The sequence below is a fragment of the Ambystoma mexicanum genome, chromosome 9 (genome assembly GCF_040938575.1).
Source record: "Ambystoma mexicanum isolate Mex_15411 chromosome 9, UKY_AmexF1_1, whole genome shotgun sequence".
Taxonomy (NCBI): domain Eukaryota; kingdom Metazoa; phylum Chordata; class Amphibia; order Caudata; family Ambystomatidae; genus Ambystoma; species Ambystoma mexicanum.
In genome coordinates this window covers 1,551,072,174-1,551,088,132 of record NC_090931.1, presented here as the reverse complement: position 1 = coordinate 1,551,088,132, position 15,959 = coordinate 1,551,072,174, and the positions used below count along the sequence as shown (strand labels likewise).

At 45.4% G+C, this 15,959-nt stretch overlaps 1 long non-coding RNA gene across 1 annotated transcript in view; it reads right to left on the bottom strand.

Annotated features, from left to right (window-relative positions):
- Positions 1 to 2,043: 2,043 nt before the first annotated feature.
- Positions 2,044 to 15,959, bottom strand: part of LOC138489506 (uncharacterized) — a 74,091-nt gene continuing 60,175 nt past the window's right edge. The window contains exons 2-3 of the long non-coding RNA XR_011274806.1: positions 3,148 to 3,240; positions 2,044 to 2,174 (exon numbers count right to left, since the gene is read on the bottom strand). This is a non-coding gene — a long non-coding RNA (uncharacterized lncRNA). The remainder of the gene's footprint in view (positions 2,175 to 3,147; positions 3,241 to 15,959) is intronic.

Below are 15,959 nucleotides of genomic sequence, written 5' to 3'. Positions count from 1 at the left end.
TTATATATACATCCCTTATTCCTTATCAGACAAGTTTTAGTTAACACCACTTATTTCCAGACAGAGGTGAGCGCTTAACTATAGATGGCACTCCAATAAGTTAACAAAAAGGGAGGGCAAAAGGCAGAATGTAGGAAGATACACCACTCTAAGATTTAGAGAGAGCAGAGTACAAATGCGCCCAAGATCACACAATTACAATAGGCTTTGAAAGTCTTGCAGAGAGTTCAGAAAGAGTTTAGAGAGGCTCAGAAAAGTTTAGCCACGGTGTCCCAGGCTAACCCAGGTTCGAAAACCGGGGGCTAAATCTACCCCGTACAGTCGGTTGCAAGGGAAGCCAGGCGGAACACGGTACCTTAGGTGGAAAGGATCCTCCAGCGGGGGCAGTTGTTCCTGACAGCGGGTGCAAGTTGCAGTGTCATCCAGAAGAAGAGAAGATCTTGACGTGGAGGAAAGATGAAGGTCGTTGCACTGCCAGGGAAGAAACCAGCCGCTGAGTTTTCCGGTTAAAGGTATTATCCTTTGATTCGCGGTAGTGGTAAAACGTGGTATCCCGGTTGCCGGGGTGCTTGGCACAGGCAAGGCGGCCACGAGATGATCCAGGAAGCGAAAAAGGAAGCAGACTGGTTATCCCCACCAGTCGAAGGAAGAAGACTCTCCAGGCTGGAGATCTCCTCTGTCGTTGGGAAAAGGGGTGAGACGGTTCAGCAGGGCTCCACCGGTGGTGTCGTCGTAGCAGGTCGGCTCAGCTTCTCCCTCGTCGGATTCTTAGGTCCTGTGGCGACTTCTAAAGTTCCAGTCCCCAAAGCCCTGCTTTTATGCAGAAAACCCCCATTCACACAGCCTAGCTGTCACTCAAACATGCTAAGTGGTGAGCTGGCCGGCTCACCACTTGGGCCAATCAGGACGGAGTGCGATTTGAGTTGCCTAGGCAACTCAGTCCAGGGTGCCTAAATCCCCCTCCACACCTCCTAAGTACCCCAGACAGAATGGCACCACTGTGGAGGGCTTCTGTGGAGAAGCCCGCCAAAAAGTGGAACAAAGGGCACGACTTGGGTTGGAGTCACAGAAGAGAACACAGACGCCATTTTAGAACCGAGTTCTGGCAAAAAGTACCAACCGGAGAATTAATAATAAATAAATAAACCGGCGGTATGTTCGAGGCTATAGGAATTAAATAATTAAAGTTGGTAGCCTCGAACAATGGGAAAATCCCATAGAGATATATTCGCGGTTGAATATAAAAAGTAGTATCCACTACCACCAGCCAAAACTCGATCAGGGGGGACGGAGAACGTGCCCCCTCGACTAACAGACCCCGGGGCAATCGAATTGCCCCGGCCAGTACGTCCACAATATGATGGTTTGTACTGGCTCTGTTCAGAATTTGAGACTAGTAAAGTCAATGGTGACTTTACATGCCCTGGGAGACAGTAGTCAGTCCCAGGGTATGGAGTCTATGTTGGGGGGTCACTATGACACCCCTGTGTTACTACACTGAGGGTGCTGTGTAACACACATCACAAAAACACATGAAGCCCTATGGAGTAAAAGACCCCATAGCCCATTAAACACATGTACAGTCAAAGAAAGACACTCAAATCATGTCCAAGAGTGAGGGTAAAAGAGTCTCACTCTTGGCAGGAGAAAAAAATAAACCCCAAAAATCCAGCAAAGCTGCTGGGGGACTCACTAGGTTAGGAAATTCAGCCTAAATCCAGCAAAGCTGCTGGGGGACTCACTAGGGTAGGAAATTCAGCCTAAACAGAGAATTCTCCCTAACAATTCTTCCCCGAACCTTCCACTCAGCATGGGAAAAGGGGGAAAAAGACCCTTGGCTTTTTTACAAAGGCTGCAGCCGTGTTTTGTTTTTCAATTTTCTATTGACATTAAATAACACAACGGAGTAAGTTAAAATGATGAACCCTTTGCTGGTATAATTCTGAGGTTTGTATGTGATCCCCTTTGGGGACTGGAGCAGAGGAGGGGGGGAGGGGAAGGGTACTTGTTATATCTGTTGAATGTCAGTAGTATAGACACTGTACCTTTGCATTCTCCTGAGCAGCGACCGTCTTCCTTTCTCTCTCTCCCTTCTGTCTCCGGAGGGTGGATTAAGTGGAGGTCTTCCTCTCTCTTTATGCTGAATGACTCTTCAGGATTGGTCATCGTGCCACCTGTCATATAAAGTAAATATCTATGATTTCCACTCGCAGGGCATGAATACCAAGCATTTGGGCCTTTACCCAACTTCCCATGGCTGTAAGAACAACTGGTGGTCAGACTGGTCAGCATTCAAGACCACGGGCCAATGTGGCACATTACTCCCTACGGTGGTCATTCTCCATTGAGAGGGTGCACGGGATGGCGGCTGTACCGAGGCCATCTGACCCCACCGGGAACATCACCACAAACTATACGTGCCAGCAGCCCGGGCCGTCAAGCGCGCAAGCACGCACGCTGCATGAGTCATATCAGAAGGTGTTGGGGTCTCTTCCGCTGGTCCTCAAACATGTTCCGGGCTGTGTTGAGGCATGCGCCTACATCATACATTCACTCTTCTGTGTGGATTGAGTGCCTCGCCCATGCCTGTCCTCGCTTGTGTGTGGGGGGTGAGGGGCTGCTGTCCCTCTGGATCACCTGCATCCAAGGGCTCAGACCACATCTTTGTTTTTGCTTTTTTACTCCCCACCCCTCTACAGTGGGCGCACTGCTGCTGAAAAGAACCTTTTGTTCTGGACTACGTGTTTAAAGCATCAGTTTGGCGTTTGGATTAAGCAAATGTAACAGAACTTGGACCCGTTATTCGTTTTTCTGCAGAATTTGTGTTTAGAATGTCTTTGGAACTGTTTTTCTGCCTCTTCTCATCACATGCCCTTTGGGATTGAACTCTGATTCTGGATTTCCCTGGACCTCATTCCCTTTACAATCTGGGAACTTTTATTTTTTGTCTGCGTGCTGTCAGGGTGCTGGCTGTCCTCGTGTAGTTAGGGTTCTGTTGGATTGCTGCTAACTCTTATAATCAACAAACCTCCCACTTTCTCTCCTTGAGATCCCGGTGGGTAGATGTGGTGGGATGTCTGCATTATCATGTGTTAACAAGACATGTATGTGTGCTACTGCGTATCACAGCTAATGCGCAAAGCCTACCATGAATTCTCGCCGCCTCCAGCGTGTCTGTGGGACTCAGGTCTTGCTTTTCTTTGGTTCTTAATGAAAAGATAGTGCTGACAATAAGTGGACCTGTTCATAAAATAAATTTAAAAAAAATCACATTATTAATTGTACTACTTGCCCCTAATATACAGAGAATAATCTGTTATTTACCACATGGCATATGTTAGATGAAGATTCTAAATTCCGAATTCTCACAGTATGATTATTTGACAAAGGGTCTCCTGTCCATGAAAATGCTGGCAAACTATTTTCCCAAAAAACATAAGCCCCAGCAGTCGGGGACTCACTGTATGCGTGATACTTCTTCCAAGAGCAATATGAACGTGATATATAAAGAATAAATGTCCTAACAAATGTTGGATTGTCACACAATCTCTTACATGTATTGCAACAAGTTACAGGACATTCAGCAAACACATGTTTCGAACAAAAAAGGTCCTCTTCAGGGCCAATTACATCAGAAAATGATTTGAAACCAGGTTGTACAAAGAAACATTTATTTTTGGTTAAAAATTGGAAATACAAAACAAACAAGTTGACATATCATTAAAAGTCAAATTCACATGTCATTTGAATTCACATTTTTTTTTTAAATGGATCAATATGAACAAATGCAAAAAGACACAAAGAAAACATAAAACAAAAGCGGAAAAAGACAAGTAAATCATGTTAGGTCCAAATTCAAAAATACCTATGGAAATCTGACAGCAATTCAGAAACAGATCTCCAAAGTTTTCAAAAATTCCATGTCGGTTTGTAAATACCAAGATATTTTGAATTAATACATTTTTTAAATGAGAACCAGTTTTTTAAAAAAAAAGTGTGTGCGGATCAAGGGACTACCTTCATAATTCGGTTAATGGCAGTGGCAAAAGAGATCCTACATATTCCCAACTTAAAGACCTCTGTCTACCATTCCCATACTAATGGATTAGTCGAACGTTTGAGACCTGCACTGAAATTGTATAAAGAAACTGCATAAGAGATAGAGAAGTTAGCAGAGGAGTATACCAGGTGCTTTGCGAGTCTGGGACCCACACCAAATTTTGTAAAGAAACTGTAGCAGGGCACCTGGCAGGAGAGTATACCAGGTGTTTTGCGAGTCCGGGACCCGCACTAAAGTTGTGTTATCTTGGAAAGAGAATCCCAATGAAGATCCATTCCCTTAGGATCCGAATCATATTGATTGTGGAAAAAGGCCTGGGAAAGCGAGTAATTTCCCTGGAAGTGAATTGCAACACCAAGAGTAGAGATTCCAACCAACATAGGGGCTTATATAATACCCCCAGAAGTCCCAGAATGGAGGAAGAAAATAAAAATCTTACCTCTCATATACACTGAACAAGAAATGGAGTTCATCCTCTTGAACTTTTCATTGGATCCCATTTGCATCCAAAGAGGAGAGTTGGTAGGGTATGTGGGGTGTATTCAAAGGCCCCAAATAGAAGTCCCTTTCACACGAACAGCAGGATTTTAAACGGCTTGGCCTTTGCTTTTTTTTTTAAGTGAAATTGAAGAGCCATGTGGAAAAGGGGCCTACCTGCCAGTACCAAAGGAAAAGCAGCATTTTAATTTACAAAAAAGGAAAAATCAAAGATCCCTTTCACATGGAAAACAGGATTTTTAAACAGTGACACCAAAAAACGGCTTGCACAGGTGTGTGCAAATAAAAGCAGTTTAAATGTGAAAATGTATCACTGCTAACAGAAAAATGTCAGGGAAAAGATATGATGTGCGGGTTGACAAAAAGCAATGTACATTAGGTTCCACATACAAAACTCTAGTGACATTTGAAAAGCCACTTTGTGTTCATAAAAAATGTCAGCCCAAGACAAACCCTTTTGCTGGCTGTGAGAATCTTCACAAGGAAAGGGCCCACTCCCAGTCTGGATGTCACATCTCCCATCTAATTACCAACTGCAATAAAGTTCCCTGCTAAAGGTGTCAAAATGCCATGTTCTTCAAACCGCTAAATCGCCGTGTGCTTATTTTAAACCAAAAGTGTGGGCAAAATCATAATGGACATAGGCATTTGTGCCAATCTTGAAATCCTTTTTAAACCCGCAGGAAAATCAAAATCGCACAACACTACATGATAATTGCTTTTTTTTAGTGTAATTATTTTGTGAAGTGAAATTTGCAGAAAGTGAAGAATTGTGATTGTGTTCTTTTCAAACCACTTGTTTACTTATGTGGAGAGAAGCGGATTGTGTAGTGCCACAAATAAAGTGGTGTTTGGCATTTTCGTGCTAATTTCTATTACTGTTATTTAAATAAATACCCAATATATTTCCCATATACCGGCCTGGTTCCTGGCTCATTATTAGCTTCGGGGAGAGGGATCCAAGGGGCATGATATGTGGCAGATATAGGGCTAAAGAAAAGAATCAGTTAAACAGTTTGTTGTGTCACACCTTAAGTGGGGAAGGAAGGAAATCCCTCTGTTGAGGGTGGCTTCTCAATAAACCGTTACAGGCATATAACATATAAGTCCTTATGGGAGATATTTTCAGACAAACCACAAGCAGTAAAGACTCTGATAACCCAGACGAACAACATAGTGGGGAGGTGATACCAAGAGATTTTTCCAAAGGGTTTCTTAGTGCCCCAAAACACTGGGAAAATATCCCAAAGAAAGAGAACCCTGAAGCTTCCAACATGGCCACAGTGATCTCAGTCCATCAGAGTCATACTCTGAGAAATCAAGGAGTGGGCGAAAACCTGTGTACAAATCGGAATGTACTATACGGCCCAGAGGAAGTTGATATATCTGAAATAATGAGAGCAGGAGACTCTTCAAATAAGGGAACATATTTCTTTAACACCCCATGTAGAACTCATCACCAACCAATAAGACCCCCTTAGGCATTCAGCCACTGAACGAGACCAGATCACCGAAGGCTGCCCCCGTGTTTGGAGTCCTTCTCTCCTCTCCCCATTAAGGAAAAAAAAAACTGGTTCAAACAGAGGAAGGGAAAACACTCCAACTGTATCAAAATTAAAAACTCAACCTAGAACCAGACAACAGATACCAGCCTATCTGAGATTAAAGCCGAACACCTCCGATTATTGAGGGAGGTTCTCCAAGTTAGGGAATCTTCAAGTTCTGAGGAGAACTATCAGCCTGAACAAGCGTTACCATCCTCACTGTGACTGCCAGTTAACACCACCCAATGCCACTCGTGTGGAAGAGTAGGCCATCTCACGAGACACCGTCCCTTAAATCAGAAAGTTTCATCCTCTTCACCTACAAAAAAAAAGAGGTAGGAATGGCCCCAAAAGAAAACCCAGAGGTATGGAATGCCAACATCCTTTTTGCCCAGACCTCAACATTGATACAGCTGTTGAGAGACAAAATCTAGACCACTTTTTGCCCAAAGGAAGCACAAATAAAAAGGGGAAAGGGAAAGAAAAATGTCCTCTATGTGGGGAACAAAACTGTATAGGGAATTCCTGCTACCATACAAGGGAAAAGAGTATGGGCCCAATTAGACATTGGGAGTAAAGGGTGTGCAGTGAGACCAGAACCGATTCCCTGGGGATCGAAAGAAACACAAAGTACACCCTTTTGTTAAGGTCCCTATAACCATCTTGGGAAAAGAGGTGGATCACAGCAGTGGTGAGTCCTAACTTACCAGCCCAACTGATTCTAGAAAGCAGGGTCCCGCAGTTTAATGAATGGGTATCCCACATTGGCCAAAAAGAGAAAGCAATGAAGTCTCAAGAGAGTAATAAATTAATACCTTCAAAATACTCTCCCCTAAACATTAAGGAGGGAGGAAGGGTCAGAGCAGACTCCCGAATTGACGTTTGGAGGGAGGTTATGTAGAAGTTCCCCATGAAGATCTTTGGAGGGTGAACCCGAAAGTAAATTTAGATGGGGAAGCCAAAGGGCTTATGGGAAGGGTATGTGACGAATCCTTGAATGTAGTCCCTTCTGCCCGAGGGGGAGCCTCTTGCCGTGAGGCCAGGGTGGTGAGCCCACTACCTGATAGTCCCCCTGGGGGTGGTGCACAGCAGGAGGATCTCACAGGGAGATACTCCCCCTCTGGGGACAAGGACGCCCATCTCACAGATATGCGGTATGGTCACAGCCAAACTCGCCCTAACCTCTCACCTCCTTCTCACACCTCTCCTCTTAACACTTCCACCTATTATAGCAATACTAGCTATGCACTGCCTACCAGTACTGAGACGAGGTGGCCCAAAGGAGGAATGAAGAGTAACCCGACAGCTTCAGTAGCAGGTGTTGACGTTTGACGTTACGCCACGGAGAAGCGACCGCCATAGATAGAAACCTGAAGACAGACGATATGTCTTCAGCCTGTGACGAACCTAGGAAGTTCAAATCGCAGTCCAGGAAGAACCCCGGCAGAGCAGGAGGCGCCTTTTGAGTGGAGCAGGGAAGCGACCATGCTCAACAGGACCACATGGTCCAGTAGCAGCAAGAAGGGCACAAGGCGATGAAGCCGGAGAACCGAGGAAGAGTAAGCGTCGGAGCTGCCACCGAACCACCCAGTCCCAAGAAGAACCGGAGTGCTGTCCGACCCCGACAACAGGTATAAGGAATCTCGGAAGGCCAAGTAGGGACGCTGGGCGGGCAGCAAGAGGGTCTGGCATCTGAGGTGCGCCTCCTCAGCCCAGTGGGAGAAGGAAAACCACTGACCACCAGGGAAGGGTCAAGGACCCAAACGTAAGGGAGTTTAACTCTTGCATCAGAGGAATTCTTCCTTGTGTCAGTGACAACACTGAAACCACTGATCACCAGATATGTGATGAGGACCCCAACTTGTGAGACTATAACTTTGGCATCCGAGGAAATATTCCTTGTGTTGATGCATTCTCAAAGCCACTGACTATCAGAAAAGGGCTGAGGACCCCGAAGGGCGCAAACCAAGGAGAGACAAAGCATCTTCTTTGTGGCAGTACCAGGCAGGAGAGTAAAACCGGTCTGCCAAACAAAATCAATAAAGCAGCACATGTCTGGGACCTGCACCTACAGAAAGAAAGTAAATTTAAATACTGAATCGAAGATCAGTTATGGACCTTCTACACTCAATTCTGAATTTGAGATCCCTGCGCTCTTCTGATTTGTCGCTGATTGAATTCTGTGAAGATACTGTTTTTCTTCATCTCACTTCTCCTGTTGTAAAAAAACATGCTGATGGAGGCAGCCGAAAAGCTTACTGATTCTGGGTTTCGATGTTACGGCCTTAAAAACAGGACAAGTGGCTAGTTGCACCCTGGTAAATCAGATGCCGGTGCAAACTTCTATTTGCCGGTGGATCGCGATCACCCTAGTAGAGAGACAGATGCATCTAAGATAATTCTGCCTAAGCATCAACCTACCTGGAATAGAGGCAGAGGGTCGGTGGGAACCCCGCACAAAGAGTCTAAGTGCGAACTGGCCTATTGTTTACAACCCAGACTCTAATCCACTTGTGCTCCGGCTCTGTCAGCTGGATCAGGATTGTTGCAAGGAACTTTGAAGAGTAAAATAACGTATAAAGACCCGGTGGGAGTGGGTAGAGTCCCAGCTGGGCCACCGGAAAAAATATCTGTGTTAGTGGAAGCTGCTTCATCCACCCGCCTGGTCATATGCAATCCTGTGTCTACAACTGCAAGAACACCATCCTTGCTTAACAGGGATTGGTCGTGGCTCTCGGGGGGCATAGTGGCTAATAGGCCTTTGTAGCCACTCAAGGATGACAGCCATGGGCTGCCCAGAGCAATTTTCACTGCTACTCCCACCGTGAAAAGAAAAGGTAAAATTGATCTCATGGAACACCCAGGGATACTCCCACCTCACTGTCCCCTCAGACATAAATTTGGGCGACTTCGAGTTGATCTGCTTACAGGAGACCTGGCTGAGGGAGACCCCGGGCATGGGTGGATTTGAAGTCTCCATCAACCCTGCTAAAAAAAGAGATCATGGGCCGTCCCTATGCCGGTCTTCTGACGGCAGTGAGAGCAGGAAGCCCTTTCCACCTATTAAAATCAGCAAATGAGAACTTGCTTACGCAAGTTTCTATTATTGGTTGGGACAAATATGGCCCCCAGAGAGATGTCAAAAGTCGTACATCCATCAGACTGATTAATGTCTACTGGAATCCCGTTTGGATGGGTGTTGAAGAGTTCATAGACCAAATTGCTGAAATTCGGGACGATAATGTACGGCAACAGGGGCCAGTTTACGTGATTCTATGTGGGGACCATAATATCCCATACTTAGCGATAGTGGCGCAAGATTTGAATTGGAACTCAGATGATCCTCGCTCTACTAGACGTCAACTTTGGTGCAATCGGATAGACGCTCATGACATGCACATCTTGAACGGCAACTGTTCAGGGGACAGGCCACCGCAACAGGCGTGGGAGAACCTAGGGATGACCTCTACTATAGACGACATATACGTCTCTAAAAGGTTTGCGCCCTTTAATTGAGTGCTTTCAAATCATCAAAATCACACACAGCAACCACCATTCACTTCAATTGGAGTGGTCTGACACTGATTGTCCGGTTCGTGAGTACTTTTCACCTGCCCTCGTTACTTGTAACAAAGGTCTTCGCTTGAAACTCGCTTCGCCAGAGATTAACTTACTCTTAGCTGAATTTTCTTACTCAGGACCAACAGTAAACTATTCCCCTGTTTTGGAGCAATTCCATCGTGACCCACGGAGGGGTGGACCAGCTCACAATTTCAAACACGTATTTGACCCTGAACTAGTCTCATGAAGGAAAGTGGCAAGGAAATCTGCCCGAAGAGATTAAAAAAAATCAGGTCTCTTAAAGGATGCTTTAGTAGCAAAAGCCACTAAATTCCTCTATAAGAACTGGTTACGTGACTCCAGATATATGCGCCTTCCAACGAGACGCTGAGGCTATGCTATCAGCTCTGGGGAGTAGAGATTCAAACAGATTTTGGTCTGTGATCAAGGGGGATGATCTTGCTTTGAAAGCAGATCAAACTAATCTGATGGGGGAAACAGCTGGTCCTCACATTTTGGCAAATTATGCACGGCGCCGGATGGGTCGGACACTTCATTTAACAGCAATGATGACACGGATCCGTGGGGTGTTTCGACCTGCCCAGTGGCTATCATCTGAAGAATAATGAAGTTGAAAAATTCCAGAGCTCCAGGGCTCGACGGTTTGTCACACCTAATGCTGAAGGAGTTCCCAGAGGATTGGGCTGCCTTTATTTCACGCCTGTTTGAGAAATAGCCCGGTTCCATCTTCTGCCCTCCTCATGGACGAAAGTAATAGTGGTCCCCATTCGTAAGAAGGGGGACTGGAGCAAGCCTGAGAGTTTTCAGCCTATTTCCTTGCTCGATGTGTTGGAGCAGTTCACTGGGTGGTGTAGAGAATCAGGATCTATTGATATTCTTCACACTGGTTTTGTTAAGGGCCTCAGCACTTCTATTAATATTATTCTTCTTCTTCAACTACTGAAGGTTAGCTTGAGCCCTGCGAGACCAAAGATCTATATGGCGTTCGTGGAACTAGTGCATGCCTTTGACCAGATTAATCGTGGCAAACTATGGTCCAAATTAACTTTGAAGAAGTGTCCTACGTCCATACTCCATCGTATTAGAGCCCTGCACACTAATACATCTCTGCGCGTGAGGCTCAATAAAGCCGGCTTACTCTCTGATGAAATAAGAACCTTTTGTTGAGTGAAGCAGGGTTGCGCTCTGGTCCCGGGGATTTTCAATTTCTTCTTGGAGGACCTCCCTGAAGCTTTTGCAGAGACGCGTGCATTTCCACCGAAGATTGGGGGTGTTCACTTACCACGCCTGCTCTATGCAGATGACGTCGTGCTGATCGACCAAACCCCTGTTGGCCTCCAACGACAACTTGACACCTTGCATCGTTACATTAGTAATAATGATTTGGAGATCAACAGGGGGAAGACTAAAATCCTGACATTTCGTCTCAGCACAAAGAGCCTAAACCGTCACTCATGGTTTATTGACGGGTTAAAAATCGAAAAGGTCCAGTCCTTTAAGTACCTGGGAGTGTGGTTGAGTAACTCTGTTATAGAAACCACAAAGTCGGCTCACCTGCAATCCAGAATGAAGCTGCTTTCGAGTCAAGCATCGGCAGTTAACAGGAAGTTTGGACATTTCTCGTTAACTCTGGTATTGAAGTTCTACACGGCCAAGGTGGTTCCTACGCTAACATATGGGGCAGAAGCTCTGGTCAATCTTCCGGACCATCTATGGCACCGTCTAGAAGGGGGGTTCTGGAAAAAAGTTTTGAGTCTTCCGCCCTCTACACCTATGGCTTTGATCCGGAGAGAGTTGGGTCTCAACTCCCTGAACTATACAGTGAGCTGGATTAGTCTGGCTTTGTTCAGAATGTTAGAAATCCCAAAGAAACCGAACTAGTAGACAAAGGCAAGGATAACGGAGTACACAAATAATTTGTAGCTTGGTTTCAGTTCCCAAGGCTTTTTATTTTATTCAAGCAAATATGCTAAGTCTAAAAACGTATTAAACATTTCCTGTCACACTATGGCCCATTCTATTTTCCATTCGTTCACATTCATACTTTCCTCATCAGTCTCTCAATCAACAATTCATTCTTTGAAAAAATGGTCTGGATATAAAAAAAAACAGTTAAACATCTGTTATATCTCAATGTGATTACAATTCATTGTCAAACATCCCCACTAATTTAGGGTATCACAGAAGTATGTGTTCTATTGTTCCCACAGCTCTCACGTCGACACGTGTTTCAGTTGCTCTCTGCGAGCATCACCATTAATACTCTCTCTGTACGGCAACCAATTAGTGGGGATGTTTGACAATGAATTGTAATCACATTGAGATATAACAGATGTTTAACTGTTTTTTTATATACAGACATGTTTCCTTTCCCAATTCCACCACGAAAGCAGCATTTTTGTTGTCACACTTAGGTGGCACAGCCGCCTCCGGGGCAAATCCACTGTTGGAACAGGGCAGTCCACTGCTGTTTGACTGTGATGCCCTAATAGAATCGATGAGCAAAGTCTTTGATACCAGATAGAAGATCCAGGCTACGGATCTTGAGCTTTTAAGGTTGCAACAAGGCGACTCATTCCTATTGACATACCTGGCAAAGTTCAATCAGCATGTGGCCGAAACAGAGTGGCCGGATGACAAAAAGGCGTCCTTATTCTATAAAGGACTCTCGGATTCCCTCAAGGATATCTTAGCAACAGTCCCTATTGTACCCACAACTTTCCCAGAACTTCAAATAGATGCCCGTAAGGCAGAAAGGAAAGGGGAGAAAAGAGCAATGGTTCCTTTGGCCATGACCTCACCAGCTCCGGTTGCAGGGAGTCCTGAACCAATGCAGATAGGCGCAGTAGAAGGTCCTCTATCTGCTCAGGAGAGAGAATCACGTAAAAGGAACACTTTATGCTTTTATTGTGGGTCCCCGGAACATCTGTTAAAGGACTGCACTAAGAAACCCAAGAGGCAGGGAAACGCCAGAGCTTGGCAGTAGATGGAGTCGAACTGCCGAGCTCTGCTGCTCTTGACTCCGTAAACTCAAGACCATTCACCATTCCTATTCAATGCTTTTGTTCTGCTGAGCAGGAGTGGTTTATTTACACAGTATTGGACTCCGGGGCCACTGGCAACTATATTGACAACACCTTTGTCAGGAAACTGGGTATTCCGGTAATCTCCCAACCGCATCCCAAACTGGTCAATGCAGTGGAAGTGTCTACCTTGCTTTCTGGTCTTGTTACCGAACAGACGACCAAATTAACCATGATCACATCTAACGAGCATCAAGAAACCATAAGTTTCGATTTTAATTGCTGCTCCTCAATACCGATTGATCCTAGGCCTGCCTTGGCTAAGACGCCACAATCCTGTGGTGGATTGGCATTCTGGCAAGGTGGATTTCGTTTCCAGTTATTGTGAAACACTATGTTTTTCCGCTGATTCAGAACCTTCAACCCCTTGTCGTCCTTTGGGAAATGCTTTAGGTTCAGTCGGGGCTATCCTGTCTACACCTATGCTCAAGGAATACGAAAGGTATAAGGATGTGTTTGATGCCAAAGGGGCTGATGTCCTTCCTCCACACAGACCTTATGATTGTCCCATAGACTTGGTGGCTGAAGCCAAGATCCCTTCTGGGCACATATATTCCTTGTCTCAAAAGGAGGATAGGATCCTTAGGGAGCATATTGACAAATCATTACGGTAAGGTTTCATCCGTCATTCACGTTCTCCAGCAGCCTCCCCACTATTCTTTGTACTAAAGAAAGAAGGGGATCTCCGGCCATGCATCGATTATCGGGCCTTAAATGCTATAACCATTTGAATCCAGTATCCCATTCCTCTGATCTCCGTCCTTCTAGATCAGTTAGGTTTCTCGAGGATCTTCGTGGGGCATACAATCTGGTTAGAATAAGACAGGGTGATGAATGGAAAACCGCTTTTAAGACTAGATACGGCTTGTTCGAATATTGTGTAATGCCCTTTGGTCTGTGCAATGCACCAGCAACCTTCCAACATTTCATTAACGACATATTCAGAGACATCATGGATCAGTTTGCCATAGTTTACCTTGACGATATACTTGTGTATTCTGAATCTTACGAACTGCACGTGCAACATGTTAGTCAGGTTCTACAGCGATAAAGGGATCATTCATTATATGCCAAGTTGGAGAAGTGTATTTTTCATGTTCAGGCAGTGGAGTTCCTGGGTTATGAGATCACTGACTGTGGTATACGTGTGAGTCCCTCCAAAGTCAGTACGGTTCTTGATTGGCCAACACCAAAAACCCTGAAAGAACTACAGTCAGTCTTAGGTTTTTCGAATGTTTACTGTTGCTTTGTAAAGTCTTTTTCAGAGACTCCCCTCACAGCGCTTACAAGCACCAAGAGAACATTTGAATGAAACTCCTCAACGACTCAGGCTTTTGAGGCACTCAAAGAAGCCTTCACGTCAGCACCGGTGTTGCAGCATCCCGATCCAACGCTTCCTTGTGTGGTAGAAGCTGACGCCTCGGAGATTGCGCTGGGGGCTATCTTATCACAGCACTGTCCTGAGTCCAAGGCTCTCCACCCAGTGGCTTACCATTCACGGAAACTCAATGCTCATGAACAGATTTACACCATTACCGAGAAGGAGTTCCTAGCAGTTAGAGATGCCTTCATTGTATGGAGACATCATTTACTGGGTGCTTCAGTGCCGGTTCAGGTTTATACGGACCATCGCAATCTGGTCGCCCTGCAATCTGTAAAGTGTACAACAGCCAGACATGCCAGATGGCATGAGTTTTTTTCCATGTTTAACTTTACTATCACGTACATGCCCGGTTCATGGCATTCAAAGGCAGATGCTCTTTCACATATTCCTGGTTACTCAGCCCCACGTGCCGACCAAGGAACATTATTGCTACCACATCAGGTGGTATGTGACTGTACTATGAAACCTTCCATGAGGTTAATGCTAAAGGCTTGGGTTGAGACCAATGCACCAACCATCTCTGATGTGGGTATTGATGTTGTACAAACATTACCGTATATACACGGCAGGGTTTATCTACCCGATGACAATACACGCACCATGGCCCTTCAGTGGTGTCATGATTCCAGATTCGCTGCTCATCCTGGCACAAGAAAGACCTTAGAACTACTGCACAGGTGGTGTTGGTGGCAGGGCATGCTGTCTGATGTGACAGGTTGCATTTCCACTTGTGCAGCCTGCGCCCAGGGCAAGACTGCTCACATGAAACCCATGGGGCTATTACATCTGTTGGCAGTACCTCGAATCCCCTGGACCATGATTTCCATGGATTTTATAGTAGACTTGCCTCCTACTCAGGGTTTTGACTGCATGTGGGTTGTTGTGGATTATCTAACCAAATACGCCTTGTTCATTCCGTGTCAGGGTCTGCCTACAGCTCCTGTTTTGGCTGCTCTGTTTGTAAAAGACGTATTCAGGTATTTTGGATTGCCAAGTATCATAGTCTTGGATCATGGTGCTCAATTTACCTCCCGTTTTTGGAGAGCTTTAACCCAATCTCAGGGCATAGAAGACAGATACTCAAGTGCCTATCATCCCCAAACAGATGGGCAGATGGAGCAACTTAATGCTACCATTGAAAAGTATTTAAGGGGTTTGCTTATTCAACACCAGGACTCTTGGCGACTTAATGCTACCATTGAACAGTATTTAAGGGGTTTGCTTATTCAACACCGGGACTCTTGGCTTTCTGTTTTGACCATGGCAGAGTTTGCTTACAACAATTCATTGCATACTGCAACAAACACTACTAGCTTTTTTGCTCTCTATGGTCACCATCCTCGCACGCTTCCTTTGTCTCTCACGTCTGCAGTAAGCAATCCCGCTGCCCGCTCATGTGTTACCGATCTACTCGCCTTGCAGGCTGGTGTTCAGCAACACTTACTGGAGGCTCAGCGCTGTACTAAGGTTTTTGCCAATACTCACCAGCTTTGCTCCCCACTGTAAAAAAAGGGCATGCAGGTTTGGCTTTCCATGAAGAATCTACGTTTACCAGGGCCTAGGTCTTTGTTGCCACGTTTTGCGGGACCTTTCCTGGTGTCAGAGGTTATCAATCCAGTGGCTGTTCGGTTGACACTTCCTGACTCCTGGAAGGTTAATTCTGTATTTCATGTGTCCCTTATGAAGCACCTCCATGACTTACCGTTCCTGACAGACCCCTGCCAGTGGTAGGTTCTGACGAGTACAAAGTTAACCGGATCTTGGACACTAAGGTCTCAAGGGGGATTTGCTTTGTTCTTGTCGAATGG